The sequence below is a fragment of the Cupressus sempervirens genome, unplaced genomic scaffold, assembly GCF_028749045.1.
Source record: "Cupressus sempervirens isolate cs-2001-9-10 unplaced genomic scaffold, ASM2874904v1 CseChr00s100001_01, whole genome shotgun sequence".
NCBI lineage: Eukaryota > Viridiplantae > Streptophyta > Pinopsida > Cupressales > Cupressaceae > Cupressus > Cupressus sempervirens.
Window position 1 is genome coordinate 1,757,359 of NW_028322205.1, and position 17,419 is coordinate 1,774,777.

Consider the following 17,419-nt stretch of genomic DNA (forward strand, 5'->3'; position numbering starts at 1 on the left):
TTCAAATTCAATCTTCAGTCTCACGACAAACTCACCATTTAAATCTTAAATTATAATTTCTCCCAATCACACAACAAGAGGCCCATGTTGATTTCTCATTCATCAACTACCTAGACATGCCCTATATCAATCTACACAACATTTGAATGCTTTGAAATTTATGCATTTTCATAATATCCATGCTAGACTCGCCCTTCTACGATATTACGAACATTAAAAATACATTAATTAATTAATCGATCTTCAATCCTCCCACAAGAACTTCATTTCTCATAGCATCGCAAAGCCTTTGAATTCAATCTCTGATCTCACAACAAGCTCACTATTTAAATCTTAAATCATAATATCTCCCAATCACATGACAAGAGGCCCATTGTAGCATCGAAAAACTTATGCTCCACATTCCTAACATTACGCTAATCATAATATCATAAGGCATTTCATTCCTATCTTTGATCTCACAATGAGGCTATTAGAGATGGAAGCTAGTGAGCAACAATGTGTCTTTGAAAACTCTATAACCTGGAGCCTTTGAACTTATAAAAATATAGTATTACTTCTACACCTTTGAAGTGGGATAAAAGACAAAGAACACCCCCACTTTTGAAATGCAGGCATCCATAGTAGATACATCACCTTGCGCATCCTCGATACACCACTGCTGAATGAGGTTGGAAAGATGGGTGAGTTGATTTGAGGACCAGACATCCACAATGTAGAAGAAAAAATGATTCATCATTTTCAAATATCCTTCTAGCGGTGTATAATTTCTTGCCATGGGCATTACTCCTATCCTATGGTTTTCTTGTAGTCATGAGTGTTCAGGAACTTGCAGGTTATTTTTTCTACCCTTCCATGGGCTGCTTGTTATTTATTGGTGTCTCCTTTCTAGAGAGGGAGGTAAGGCTCTTGATTTATGTGGGCCTCTCATGATTCATGCTATGCTTTAGCTCCTCCCTTATGCAAATTGCCTCCCCTGTCATGGACGAATTCCTCTTTCGGTGCCATGGTCATGGTCTTGCTATAGATGTGGATGCTCCACATTTTGGCATGGAGCTCATCTCTACCTCCCTGTGGTTGAACCCTCTATTCTAGTGGTGTTGGATGCTTCTCTACAACTTTCTCTTGTATTGCCTCTTGTGGGTGCTTGGCTTTTACTATAGTCTACCCTATGCCATGTTGTGGCTTCCTACCAAAATGTGGACTGCTCTTTGAAAACTTTTCACACTTTTCCTTGATGTGGGGTGTTGTCTCCAACTGCTATCTCCCTAATTAAAGATCTATCCCTCTGTTGTTCATCATGTGATTGCTCCTCTAGAGTGCTAAGTCCATGATAAATATATCAATCCATTGTTCGGAGGTGGAATTGTTTGCAAGAAGGGGTCATATGTACTCTCTCTAGGTGTCATCCATCAAAACATCTACTAACTCTCATAAAATGAAAATCTACACTTAAATGTAGCTCCCCTGCAAAATGTTGGACATGCTCACAACAAACTCAGTCATGGGCATCAATTTCAAACTCCAAAATTCATCTTGCATTATGAACTTCAGTTTCTTTCCTTGAGCTTGTATGAGCCTTTCCATTTTTTTGCCTCTTATTTGCAATACTCTCAACATGGCTTTGTAATCATTCCAAAGCTCTGCCTATGAGGACCTCAAAAATCTATTATTGCGGCATCACTAATGAGGCATGAACTCTACATAAATGCTAACATATTTTAAAATGATTTCATCCTTAAAACCATATAGTAAAAGATTGTTTCAATCACTTCTAAAGGCAACATTAGCAAAGCTAGTACTGTCATGACTCTGAGCAACTAATGAAATCAGTCAGGCCCCAAAGTGGGTTTGGCTAAAAAATTTTGAACTAGAACAATTGACCCTTCCAATTATTCCACTAAGACCTTAGTATTGAATGGAATCAAACTCAAACCCCTGAATAAAACTTTTAAAAACATTTCACCCCCTTCTACAAACTGTGATTTTCTACTAACAGGGCCTATTGACTAGCTTTAAAAACTGACCCAAACAGGTAATTGGGCTCTGAAAGCTGATATGCTAATAGTCTGTTTTGCATTCTTGCACCCTATCATATCTCATCACATGATGACATTAGGGTCAAAAAATATTGACCTTTGAAGTTACCTAATTAAAACTATCTAAAAATCAACCTATTAGAAAACTAGAAATTGTGTTTAGTTTTGGCTTTGAAAATTGGGCAAATGGATGTTTGAACGCTTGAAAATCGAGGAGTTAGTTCATTTCCATTAGGGGAATATAATTTCATGATTTGGGCTTATGATGAATCATGCGACACATTTGGAAAGCTTCTAAAGTTGGCTACCTAGATTTGGAGGACTGGAAACATCAATAAAAAAGTGTTTTTTGCAAATGGAATGGACCTGGGAAAGTGTGCTGATGGATTCTTCAATGTTTACAAAATGGTACACTTAAAGCATTTTCAAAGTAGAATTTAGGGGTACAATCCATTTGATCCAAGCAATCACAGATTTAAAGTTATAACATCACGAATAGTGGTACTGACCAATTTGTGTTTCATGACACCTGTCAAAAGGTATAAATTGCATTTGGAATCACGTTTGAAAATTGATCAAACAGATTCATCATAAGCTAAAATTAGTAACTTATAAGGTGTGTGACCTCTAGAATGCAATGCAAAAGAAATTTTCTCAGTAAGATCACCTAGGTCAAAGTTATAATTGGTCAAACAGGGCTACTCAGAAATATGAACAATATGCAGATTTACAATAGAGGCAACTGACCAAATTTGAGACATTCAAAACCTAGTCAAAACATGTTGAAATGACTTAAAAATTGGAACATAGGTTCTTTTATATTCATATTAAATATCCTCAAAGTGGTGAGTCATGAATCTTAACCAAGTATTAGATATTCAAATGCAAGCATGCCCTCTTATCACTTTTTGATACTTTGGCAGAATTATGAATTATGACACTAGCTCAAAATAGAACTTTGCAGAATGAATAAAGATGACAAAATAACAATATTAAATAGATGCATATGCCAAATGAAGGGTGTTAGACAACTGAAACACCACTTAGGCCTTGAAATGATAGCCAGTTACATATGCATGAAAAGCATTTATAACACTCAAAGTAACTCAAAATTTGGAATGGACACTCACAATGGGAAATACAAATTTGAGTCCCATCAATGGCTCTATCTGGGGTTGCATGTCCCTTGCACGCATGGCAAGAAATCAGATCTCTGGAAGAAGTAGACCATTCTGACAAAAATTTTCTCTGAACAACTAACTAAAAACAAGGAATCTATTTTATTTATACAATATGGTGACCCCGGGCCACAAAAACTTCTCCAAACTTCTTACCTCTATCAAACACTTGATTCTCATTTATTTCTCTCTGAGGTAAGCTATAATTTTTTTTTCATCAATTTCACCAAACACAACAAAATTCTCAATTAGCTCAGTTGGCAAAACAAAATAACTTTCCTAACTTTCATAGTTCACACTAGGGACATTTTAAAGATAATGCTCACTATGAAAATATGGGTAAGCATGCTTAAATATACCAAGATCAAACTGATAATTGTCTTCAAAAGATGAATTATGCATGCTATCAAATTTGGGAAAAGGATTAGACACACCTTGGAAATGTGTATCTCTATGTATAGCCTGTTCACTTTCAAATGAGTATTCAAATTTATAGTCACCAAAACTATTCATGTTAATGACTAAAATTGATCTAGGGATCTCCATTGATTCTTCACAATTAGCAAATGGATCAGTCACATTAAAGCATTCATCATAAAATTCCTTGCAAGGTGGAGGCATAATTTCAATAAATAATTTTCATGCATATGTTGATTTTCCTCACCATCATTATCGCAATTGAAATGTTGATTAGTTTTCACCTTATATGAATCATCATAAAACTTATTATGAAGTGTTGGCTTATTTTCAAAGAAAAATGCATCAAGCACCTCATCTTCAAGCTCACAAATCAACTTCATTAGAATATTCACTATCATAAATGAAGAAACAAAATCCTGATTTGTTATAGTAGTATGACAGTGTGTCACCATTTGCACCTAACTCAACTAAATCTGAGAATTATGTGTCTTCTTCAAACAATGAATTCCTAACTCCATATAAGGATCTTCTTTGAACATTTTGACAAAAGATGGGCTAATCATCATCAAAATCTTCATCATATAAAGAATTGGTATAAACCTTAAACTCACTACCCATTTCATCTTCATGGAGACTCTCAACATATAAAGAAAAAATAGAACTAGATGAAGACTCACTTTCTATTTCTTTGACCATGCATATACTATCCATAATTACATTCTCTTCATTATCTTGTTTAGGATAATCATTATGGATAGACCATGATTCATTCCTAAACCCTTCACTACATGCTGCAACTTTATTGTCTAATGTAAAAACACTTGACAAACCTTACTTGAGATCTTAATATTCAAATTCATTAGCATGAATTGGATTCACCACTTCTTTATCTTCATAACTTGAGGACAAAGTACTCTCAAATTCTTCATTGAGTAACTGATTTGTATAATGCAAATACTGAGATGCATTTTCACTTTTAGATTCAAGAAAAGAAATCATACCTTCACTTTCATATGAATGTTCACTTCCATCATTGCTTTCTTTTTCTCCTATTACATATGACTTATATGAAGACATCTCATCATCACTTCCTTCATCATTCTCACTTATATGATCACTTTCAGCATTCTGTTCTTCTAACTGTGACTTAGATAAATGTGATTCACATTCTTCATCTTGTGTTACCTCTCCATGAAATGTTGGATCAGCAAGATCAAACTCATCATTAGAGACATAACTCTCAGCCTCCTGACTTGTACAAGACTGATATCTAGATGTAGCAACTTCATGTCTAAAAACATTAGTAACATCATCATGTACATAATTATCATTACAAGAACTCGCGGATGTAGCTAATCCTTGATCTATAATATAATCACATTTCTCATTTCTATCAAAGTCTGAAATACATGTGCACATTCTCATGAGCAATCTCATAGTCACCCATCAAATCACTAAAAACTTGAACATGATGAATAGCTAAAACAATATGGTTTTCACTGAATTTAGGAAATTTTTTTCTAATATCATTAGGAATGACATTTGGGAAACCATAAAAACCATCAAAGCATAATGAAATGTATCTCTTGTTAGAGAAAGATCTACAAATATAATTACCTAGCTACATACTTGATGAAAGGAAACTTTTCATTCTTCACAGCCTTAACACTCATCAATAATAATAATCCTAATTTTTAATTTGTAGTAGGCCTATAACCTTCTACCAAATGAATCTCTTCAAAAACTTCACAAAAATTTATACAACAAACTGAAACTTATTACAATGAAGTGTATAAGACTTATCACACTATTCTCCTCCTCCCAGTGCTGAAAATCACCTGATGGAGAACACATACATATACCATTTTCTTTCATGAAAAGAACAACATCATGAAAATAAAATACCTCAAGTGCTAATGCTGAAAACTTTCCTTTGCCAATTCTGGCACAAATGTGAACTGATACTTCTTCACACACTAATGAAAACCTTGTACAACCACCACCTCCTTGAAGAGAAAAATCAAATCATAGTAGTGATTTACTTTGAAAATTCAAATTTCTTTTGACAATAGATGCAACAACACTAAACCTTAATCAAGAAACACTTCTTTTCCAAGAAACTATCAAGAGCTTCAAATCTGCCCTTACAACTGAAAGTCCTTCAACTTTTAAAACTTGAAATCAACTAGGATATACTGGTATAGAGACAAAGCCGCCACACATAAATATGAGAATATAAAACAAGATTTATTACTTGAAAAATCTAAACCAAACTTTCAATGGTAGGAGAAATACAAATCATCAAACCACTCTTATAGATTTACAATCTTGAAAACAGAGAACAAACCATGCTTATTCATTCTAGACTCTGAACACTACAACACTTTGAAAACACTTCCTAGCTGAACTAACTAATGATGGAATCACTAGTGATAATACAATTTTTGTTCAACCTTTAGAGCTACTACTATTTTGGATAAAACATTACAGGGAAACACAAAACCTTGCATACCAAACTAAATATGCACAATATATTAGAGATTTATAGCTCCCTATCAAGCATTTACAACTTGTGTGTCCCCAAAAGAGTCACCATTTTGTTGGCTCCTGATTTAACAAATTTGAAAATAACCAAGAAACTAGACCAATAAATCTAAGGCTAGCAATTTCCTACAATGGATGCACTTGATTGTTGATCTTGGGTCAACTATAAGGATAATTCCTTCTTCTTCTTCAGGCTCTGCAGGACCTAGGTAGGTGGACCTTAGATTCTTTATATGGTACCAGTGTAAAGACATATAATTGAATCTCAATAATAGATAAAACTCCTTCATCTTCTATGTTTATCCAAGCATTCATGGTCATGAAATAGCTTATAATAGAGAACATGAACCTAATAAACCAAGTGAGAGAAAACTCTTTCAACTCTTAAACATAAAGGGAAAGATATTCGATTGATAATTTGGATCTCAGCATACCCTAGGTATTCAAAAATAGAGAACATACAATCTCTAAGTTGACCAGTCCGTTACCCATTGGGCATCAACTAAACCTTAACATACACATTGACACCTAAAGTATATTTGTATATCTAGACATTTGATCTATCTATCTAACTTGCAAATAGACATCAATCTTCATAAAATATCTCATACTTATGGTCATATCCTCCTGGTGTAACCCACAATCATATCAATGTAAACAAGCATTTACATGGATCTTTGTTCCACTGGCAAATTTATCTAGACATATAACCTTAAAGGATTGCAAATGAGTTTAAGCTTTTTGTTCTCAAACATAAAAGATTGCAGATAATAGAGGAAGGGGATGAGAATCAGAATGAAACTAAAGAAATGAAGTTCTTGTTTTAATTTCATTGAAAACAATACATCATCTATATGTCAAAATTTTGAAAATAACACCAAAAGATGACTATATATCTTAAAATCCTTCAAAAAGAAATACACTACTACAGTACATAATAGAGGAATATTGAGGATGGTATCATAGTAGTTAGGAAATTCTCCAACTCTGGAACCAATCTAGTCTCACAATCATTAGAAAAATCTTAAAAAATTGGAACCCTTACAATGAGCCGAGAGGAATAATATATAGAAGAGAAGATATTTCTAGAATTGCCATCTAAAATTGACACGTGTCCCTCTGAAAAAATCTTCTCTGATGTTGTTGAAATTGATATTCCCTCATGGCTATCTCTAATCTCACTTCAAATTAGAAATATAAATCTACAATTTTCATCAAGAAGCTCCTAGAATCACAAAACCTCCTGTAGCTACCTCTGGTTAACACCTATGCAAAAATTGATTGCAAAAATGGAAAATTCATTTCTTCCCAGTTTCGTTGGTATGCTACATTGTATATTTTGCACAAAAATTGTGCCCTTATGGTCGATTCAAAATTTTGGCTCCTGGGCTATGAACAAAACTTAAAATGAATTTTTTTAAAGTTTATATAGTATAAACTATATAAAACATTTAATTTATTAAAGACTTTCATCATTTGAAATTGATGCATTGAAAAGCTTTGATATTTTCATTTTTATATTAATTTTCTATTTCCCCCAATCGACCAATGCCAAGTGTCAATTTCTAATTCGTCAACTACTTAGATAGGCCCTGCATCCATTTACACAACATTTGAATGTTTTGAAATTTATACATTTTCATGATATCCATGCAGAACTCCCCCTTCTACGATATTATGAACATTAATAAATACATTAATTAATTAGTCAATCTTCAATCCTCCCACAACAACTTCATTTGTCATAGCATCACAAAAGCCTTCAAATTCAATCTTTGATCTCATGACAAACTCACCTTTTAAATCTTAAATCTTAAATCATAATTAAATCTCAAATCATAATATCTTAAGATATTACCCTTTTCGTAGCATCTTCCATCATATTTTTGACCTTTTTGACAATACGATGGGCACCCAATCGTAATATTGTAGTAACTCTTGTTGCATCTCCTGATCACACAACAAGAGGCCCATTGTAGCATCGTAAAACTTATGCTCCACATTCCTAACATTATGCCAGTTGTAATATCATAGGGCATTTTGTTCCTATCTTCGATCTCATGATGAGGCTCTTGGAGGTGGAAGCTCATGAGCAACAATGTGTCTTTGAAGACACTATAACATCGAGCCTTTGGACTTATAAAAATATAATATTACCTCCATGCCTCCGATGTGGGATAAAAGACAAAGACCACCCCACTTTTGAAATGTAGACATCCATAGAAGATACATCCCCTTGGGCATCCTCAATACACCACTACTAAATGAGGCTAGAAAGATGCGTGAGTTGATTTGAGGACCAGACATCCACAATGTAGAAGAACAAATGATTCATTATTTTCAAATATCCTTCTAGTGGTGTATAATTTCTTGCCATGGGCATTGCTCCTATCCTGTAGTTTTCTTGTAGCCATGAGTGTTCAGGCACAATTGTAGGTTGTTTTTCTACCTTTCCATAGGCTTCTTGCTATTTATTGATGTATCCTTTCTAGAGAGGGAGCCAAGGCTACTGATTTACATGGGCCTCTCAACATTCATGTTGCAACTTTAGCTCCTCCCTTATGCAAATCGCTTCCCCTTCTGCTGATGACTTCATCTCTTAGTGCCATGATCATGATCTTCCTATAGATGTGGATGCAACAAATTCTGGCATGGAGCTCATCTCTACCTTGCTACAATTGAACACTCTATTCTGGCAGTGTGGGATGCTTCTTTGTGGCTTTCTCTTGTGCTCCCTCCTCTAGGTGCTCAACGTTTACTATAGTTTTCCCTATGCCATGTTGTGGCTTCCTACCAAAACATGGATTGCTCTTTGAAAACTTTTCACACCATTTCCCTAATGTGGGGTGCTATCTCCAATTGCTATCTCCATAATTGAAGATCTATTCCTCTCTTGTTCATCATGTGATTGCTCCTCTGGAGTGCTAAGTCCATGCTAAATATATCAATCCTTTGTTTGCAGGTGGAGGTAGTGAAAAATTTTTTGCAAGAAGGGGTCACATGTACTCTCTCTAGGCATCATCCATTAAAACATCTACTGACTTTTGTAAAATGAAAATTTGCACTTAAATGTAGCTCCTTTGCAAAATGTTAGACATGCTAGCAACAAACTCGGTCATGGGTGTCAATTTCAAACTCTACAATTCATCTTGCATTATGAACTTTAGTTTCTTTCCTTGAGCTTGTATGAGTCTTTTCATTTGTTTGCCTCTTATTTGCAATGCTCTTAACATGGCTTTGTAATAATTCCAATGCTCTGCCTATGAGGATCTCAAAAATCTATTATTGTTGCATCACCATTGAGGCATGGACTCTACACAAATGCTAACATATTTTAAAATGAATTCATCCTTAAAACCATATAATAAAAGACTATTTCAATCAATTCTGAAGGAAACATTAGCAAAGCTAGTACTATCATGACTCTAAGCAACTGATAAAATCAGTTAGGCCCCAAAGTGGGTCTAGCTAAAAAAAAATTGAACTAAAATAGAAGACCCTTCCAATTATTCCATTAAGACCTTAGTATTTATTGGAATTAAATTCAAACTCTTGAATATAACTTTTAAAAACATTTCACCCCCTTCTGTGAACTATGATTTTTTGCTAACAAGGCCTGTTGACTGGCTTTAAAAACTGACCCAAATAGGTAACTGGGCTCTAAAAGCTGATGTCTTGATATGCTGTTCCACATTCTTACACCATATCATATCTCATCACATGAAGACATTAGAATCAAAAGATATCAACCTTCAAAGTTATGCAATTAAAACTATCTACAAATCAACCTGTTAGAAAACTGGAAATTACGTTTGGTTTTGGCTTCAAAAAGTGGGAAAACAGATGTTTGAAGGCTTCAAAATTTGGGAGTTAGTTCATTTCCATGAGGTGAATATAATTCTATGATTTGGGCTCATGAAAAATCATGGGACACATTTGGTGAGTGTCTAAAGTTGGCTACATAGATTTGTAGGATTGGAAACATTAGTAAAAAAGTGTTTTTGTCATATGGAATGGCCTTGGGTAAGTGTGCTAATAGATTCATCAAGGTTTACAAACTGGCACACTCGAAGTATTTTTGGAGTAATGGGTACAATCCATTTGATCTAGGCCATCACTAATTTAAAGTTATAACATCATGAATAGGGGTACCGACCAATCTGTGTTTCATGATACTAGTCAAAAGTTATAAATTAAATTCAGAATTGTGTTTGAAAACTGGTCAAATGGATTCATCATAAGCTCAAATCAAGAATGTGGAAAGATGTGACCTCTAGAATGAAATGCAAAATAAATTTTCTTAGTCAGATCAACTAGGTCAAAGTTATAATTGGTCAAACAAGGCTACCCGAAAATATGAACAATATGCATATTTACAATAGAGACAACTCACCAACTTTGAGACATTCAAAACCTAGTCAAAACATGTCAAAACAACTTGAAACTTGGATCACAAGTTCTTTGATATGTAAAAACAACTTGAAACATGTCAAAAAAACTTGAAACTTGGATCACAACTTGAAACTTGGATCACAGGTTCTTTGATAAGATCTTTTCTTGGAATTTTTTTAGACCCTTGTGGGGCCATTCTTCCCTATTCTATATTAATCTAGAATTTTCTATATTGTAATAATCTAGAATTTTCTGTAGGCTATTGTAGAAAGTATAACTAGAATTTTTAGATTTAGGTTTAGTGAAAGTTTTTGAAGAACAAAATTTTTGGATATGAAGTCATAGAGAGAAGAAATATGTAGGAGAGCAAGTGTATGTATTGTTCATTTGATAAATTAATTAGAAAATTTTTTATTATCTTGCTGGTGTTGGTTCCTATTGTATTTTCTTCCATTGCATTTTTCTCTACATCATTTTTGGTATTAGAGCTTGTGGAAAGCTCCTGAGGCAATTAGATTTTATGTCTAGATTAGAGTCAGAAGCTGAAACATCGAACATGTCACCAATGCTGAACTAGAAAATAAGGTGCAAGAATAGGAGAAAATCAATAAGTGGTTATTAGATGAATTTGAGAAGATGAAGGGCCAGATGGAAAACAAAACAAAGGTTTCCTCAAAGCAAGAGGAAGAAGGGGAAGAAGAGGATACCCCTGAGTAGGAGGTGGTTAACTTACCTACAGACCAAAAATACTTTATAGAAGCCCTTGAAAGAGTTAGTAAGAAGGATGCCAAAGGTGACCTACCCATCTTCTCAGGAAAGATGGATGTTGATGCTATTGTGGATTGGATAGAAGACTTGAACAACCATTTTGAATGTGAAAATATAGCAAAAAAGGATAAGGTAAAAATTTCCAAGTCAAAGTTGAAGGGACCAGCCCTCACTTGGTGGAATTTCATTCAGGGAGAAAGGGTCAAAGAAGGTAAGAACATGATAACTTTGTGGGAAAGGATGTGCGGAAAGGTGAGAGAAACATACTTACCTGAGGATTATGAAATCCAACTTCATTGAAGGAGACAAAGTTTAAGACAAAAGGAGCTAGATGTCACTGCCTATACTGAAGAATTCCAAAACTAAGCCTGAGGGCAAAGCAGAGTAAATGTGAAAGTGTAAAAGTTGCTAGATATCTCAATGGATTGAGGTTGAACATTCAAGAAGAACTTAATTTATTATGTCTGGATATAGTACATAAGTGTTATCAACTAGCATTGAAGGTGGAAACCAAATTGAAAAGAAGGAAAGAAAAAAATAGTAGAGGAAGAGGAAGAAATCAAAGGGGAAGAGAGAATTTCCAAGGAAGAGGACAAAACTAGGAAGATCATAAGGAGATAAAGCAAGAAACCAATCAAAGCAAAGGAAATTTTAGAGTTAACTTTAGAGGTAGAAGAGGCAATTCAAGAGGTGGGTTTGGTGGCAGAAGGGTGAGCCCAATTGTTTGTTTCAATTACAATAAGGAGGGACATTATGCATCTAGATGTCCAGATCGAGCTAGTTCAAGTTCACAAGGTGAAAGAAGAGCACATTTGGTACAAGATGATGAATACCAAGATAAGGAGATGGCTGAATTAGATAGTGTACCTAAAAGAGAAGAAAGTTTAATGATGAGAATAATACTTTTGAAAGTGCCTACTACCATGGAACCACCACAAAGGAAAACTATCTTTAGGACTGCTTGCAAATCTAGAGGTAAGGTATGTAAACTCATTATTGATTTAGGATCTATTGAGAATTTAGTTTCTCTTGAGATGGTTGAGAAGTTAAAACTTAGTAGAATACCTCATCCTTTTCCTTATAAGGTTTCATGGCTAACAAAGGGTCAACAAACTCTTGTAAATGAGCAAGCATGGGTTGATTTTCAGATTGGAAAGTATAAGGACATAATTTTGTGTGATAAAGTTGACATGGTTGCATGCCACCTATTATTTGGTAGGCCAAGGTAGTATGATTTGTAGGCACAACATGATGGAAAACTCAATACATACACCATAAAGAAGGATGGAAAGGTGATTAGATTGATTCCATTTACTGATCATGAGGAAGTGGAAGAAAATAAAGAGAGGGAAGCCAAAATTATGATGGTTGATAAAAAGGAATTCTTATGGGACATGAAGGATGAACCTAAGCCTTTTTCTCTTTCGATGCCTAACCCACAACCACAAGAACCTATTGGAAATGATAGAAAGGAGGTTGAAACAAAGAAGGCAATTCCTAATGAAGTGAAAGAAATTTTGTATAAATATGAAGGTTTGATTTTGAAAGGTATGCCAAAATCTTTACCACCTATACGAGACATTACTCATTGTATTGATTTCATTCTTGGAGCTAGTTTACCCAATAAGGCTGCACGCAAGATGACACCACAACAAAATAAAGAGATTGCTAGACAAATAAAGGAGTTACTTGATTCTGGCTTGATTATGAAAAGCTTAAGCCCATGTGATGTACCTACTATTTTGGCACCCAAGAAAGAAGGAACCTAGAGGATGTGCATTAATTCTAGAGCCATTAATAAGACTACAATCAGATATAGGTTTCCAATGCCAAGAATTGAAGATTTTCTTGATTTTTTGGGAGGTGCAAAGTATTTCTTCAAGATTGACTTAAAAAGTGGGTACCATCAAATAAGGATAAGAGTTGGAGATGAGTGGAAGACATATTCAAAACCAATGATGGATTATATGAATGGAATATAATGTCATTTGGACTCTCTAATGCTCCTAGTACCTTCATGAGACTTATGAATGAAATACTCAAAGACTTCATGGTAAGTTTGTCATAGTATATATAGATGACAAATTAATTTTTAGAAAGACAAAGGAAGAACACCTAGAGCACATTGACATGGTTTTGAGAAGACTTCATGATGAGAAATTAGTAATAAATTTGGAAAAGTGTTTTTTTATGCAAGAGGAGCCGACATATCTAGGTTTTGTGATCTCCCAAGGTAGCTTGAAGATGGATAAAGAAAAGGTAAGTGCTATACTATCCTGGCCACCCCTAAGAATAGTTGGAGATGTTAGAAGCTTTCATGGTCTTGCTACATTTTATAGGAAATTCATAAGAAATTTCAGTCATATATGTGCTCCTATGTTAGAAACTTAAAGGAGGAAGGAAGTGTAAGTTTGCATGGAGTCAATCAGAAAATAAAGATTTTGAATTGCTTAAGAAAAAGGTTAGTGAGAAGCCAATTCTTTCTTTACCTAATTTTAACAAAGTTTTCCAAGTAGAATGTGATGCCAACAAGGTTTCTATAGGAGCAGTTCTTAGTCAAGAAGGAAAACTAGTGGCTTTCTCAAGTGAAAAACTCAATGAAGCCAAACATAAATACTCTTCATATGACCTAGAAATGTATGCATTGGTTCAATCTCTCAAAAGGTGGAGACACTACTTGTTGCCAAAGGAGTTTTTTGTGTATATTGATAACCAAACACTTAGTTTTTTGAATAGCCAAGACAAATTAAGTCATAGGCACATGAAATGGATGGAGTATTTACAGGCATATACCTTCACCATCAAGCATGAGAAGGGCATATCAAACAAGGTTGCTGATGCTCTTAGTAGAAGGAATTTGACTTTCTCCTAGATATAGCTAGAAAGTGTGGGAATTGAAGCACTCAAGGACATGTATGTAGCAGATCTAGATTTTGGTGACATCTACAAGGTATGTATGGAGTTTGGTGAAAGATACCATGTTGATTTTCCTAATTTTTTGATACAAGATAGACTTCTTTTCAAAGGAGGAAAACCATGTGTACCCAAGTGCTCTATGAGAACAAACATTATCAAAGAGAAATATAGTAGAACAATGGGTGGACATTTTGGTTTGAATAAAACCTTAGAATTGGTTAGAAGGTACTACTATTGGCCTAAACTTCAAACTAATGTTAGAAACTTTGTGGAAACATGTATGATTTGTCAAAGGGCCAAAGGAAGGACTAAAAATGTAGGGCTTTACCAACCTTTGCCAATACCATCTAGACCTTGGGAAAGAATAATGATGGATTTTGTAATGGGGCTGCCATGAATACAAAAAGGGAATGATAGTGTATTTGTTGTAGTACATAGGTTCAACAAATTGGCTCACTTCTTACCATGTAAGTCGAGCAATGATGCTTCTTATATAGCAGATCTCTTTTTCAAGGAAGACATAAGGATTCATGGGCTACCTCTCAACATAGTTTCAGAAAGGGATGTGAAGTTTGTAGCACACTTTTGGAGAACTTTATGGAGGAAAATTTGAACCAATTTATCATTCTCATTAGCCTACCACCCTCAAACTGATGGCCAAACAAAGGTACTTAATAGAACATTGGGCAATTTGTTAAGAACACTCACAAGACAACATGCAGAAAAATGGGATGTAATCCTACCCCAAGCTGAATTTGCATATAATGACTCCATCAATAGAAGTATAGGACAGTCACCATTTCAAGTGGTAAACAAAATTCATCCTAGAGGGATTTTTGAGTTAAGAGATATGAGTTCCCAGCAACAAGTTAATGCCTAAGGAGAAGAATTTGCTACTACCATTAAAGAAATCCAGGATGAAGTCAAAGCACAACACAAACAAACCTTTGACAAGTAATAGAAGCATGCAGATTAGAAATGAAGACACTTAGAATTTGAAGTGGGAGATTTAGTATGGGTAAATCTCAAGAAGGAGAGGCTACCAAAAGGTAAATTTACCAAACTTATGTTGAGAGAACTACGTCCTTGTCAAATATTAAAGAAGTTTGGACCAAATGCTTATGAGATTCAATTTCCACTTGAGATTGGCATTTCTCCCATCTGCAACATAGCAGACCTCACACCATTCAAAGCATCCACTGAAGAAATTGATATAGGATAGATTGTTGATATAGAATACATTCAACATCTACCATTTAAGCAAACACCACAACTAGAAAGGATACTTGACACCAAAGTCATAAAGCAGAGAAGAGGAAAGGAGTCCAAGAAGTATTTGGTAAAACTTAAAGGTTATTCAGATGTAGATGTTGTGTGGATGACTGAACAAGATATCAAGAATCATGGTACCACTCTACAAGAGCTCATCTCAAGTGGGCTTGAGATAAAATTTCCTGGGAAGTATGGTGTAGGAGCACCCACATAAAGTATTTAGGTCAAGTTTTATGCACAAGCTAACTAAGAAATTTATTCTAATTTTGTCATTAGGATAAGATCTTTTCTTGGAATTTGTTCAGACCTTTGTGGGGTCATTCTTCCCTATTCTATATTAATCTAGAATTTTCTATATTGTAATAATCTAGAATGTTCTACAGACTGTCATAGAAAGTATAAATAGATTTTTTAGGTTTAGGTTTAGGCAAGTTTTTGAACAAATTTTTTAGATATGAAGTCACAAGGAGAAGAAATCTATAGGAGAGAAAGTGTATGTATAGTTCATTTGATAAATTAATTAGAAGAATTTTTATTATCTTGCCGGTGTTGGTTCCTATTGTGTTTTCTTTCGTTGCATTTTTCTCTGCATTAGATACTGCATCGATTGGCCTTCGTTCCAACTCTTCTTCATAACCTACTCATTCTTCTTTAGTAATAGGAGGGAGAGGAGTGGCTGGTATTTTGTCCAAAAATGATGAATTCTAAAATGATGGTGGTGAGGTACCAACAGATCCTTGTGGTAGAGGTGGCATTTGGTTCAAATCCTCTACAAAGGTTGGTTTGTGGGTGTATCCCATATTTTGTCACCCACCATTTTAGTTCCTACTAACATAAAATTTAAATTAGATATGTTGAAAATATTTGTTCCCTGCTCCTCTTTCTCATCCATCCACTATTGTTTCTCATCCTTTCAAGTTGTAAACTCAATAGTTTTTGTAGGAATATATGGTGGTGTAATGGTGGAACTTCTCCTTTTCTCTTCCTGGGTAGCGCTTTCCAAGCACATCCATTAATTCAATGGGAGATTACCTTCTTCATCTTCTTTGTTCTCTTCATCCATGTTTGGTATGGTTTCCAGGACTAGAGGAATAGGTATAACCTTTCTTTGTATCTTCTGCCTTCTAGTGCTTTTGACCATAGGTCTAACCCTAGCTTTCTTAGTAGCTAAGGGAGAGGCTTATTTCTCTTGCACCTCCTTTTCTTCCTACTCTGTTTCATGTTCTTGCTCCTCTTCCTATTTTGGAAAAGGTACTTGTGGAGTATACTGAGTTTCAGTTGCTTCTTCATTTTGAGCCTCTTGGTTCTTAGGTGCTTGAGCTACCTATTGGGATTTAGTTTCTTCAACCTTGGGCTTAGCTTGCTGAGGAGAATCTCTTTCCTTTTATTCTTGCCTTTGTCCACTCTAAATTACCCAACATCCTTGTCATGTTTATATACCATTTTTGGCCTAATTGGAGATTGGGCAGGGAATGTTGGAACTGTAACTTTTGCACCTTTACCATTTTTTGGGTGCGTTATGGCTTGGAAGGTGATAGTTTGAGGAATTGGGTCTAGCTTAAGGGGCTTCTTGATCTAGTCCCTTGTCAATTGGATTATATGTCTCACCCTATGATTGATATCTTCATTCTCTTCCCCATCAATCTTTCCATTCATGATTGGCCTATCAAATATCTTGTCACGATTGTACAAGGGATCCAAGACATCTTGAGTGTCTTGTTGGACAATCTTTAGTGGGATATTTATCTTGAAGATGCTTCCTACCAGATATAGAGTCATCCTACAATAATCCCTTATTCGAATATAATATTCATTTATCGCATTGATCCAATGATCTTCTACTGCATCTTCTTGACCTAATTTCTTCCTTGCCAAAAGCTAAACTCTACC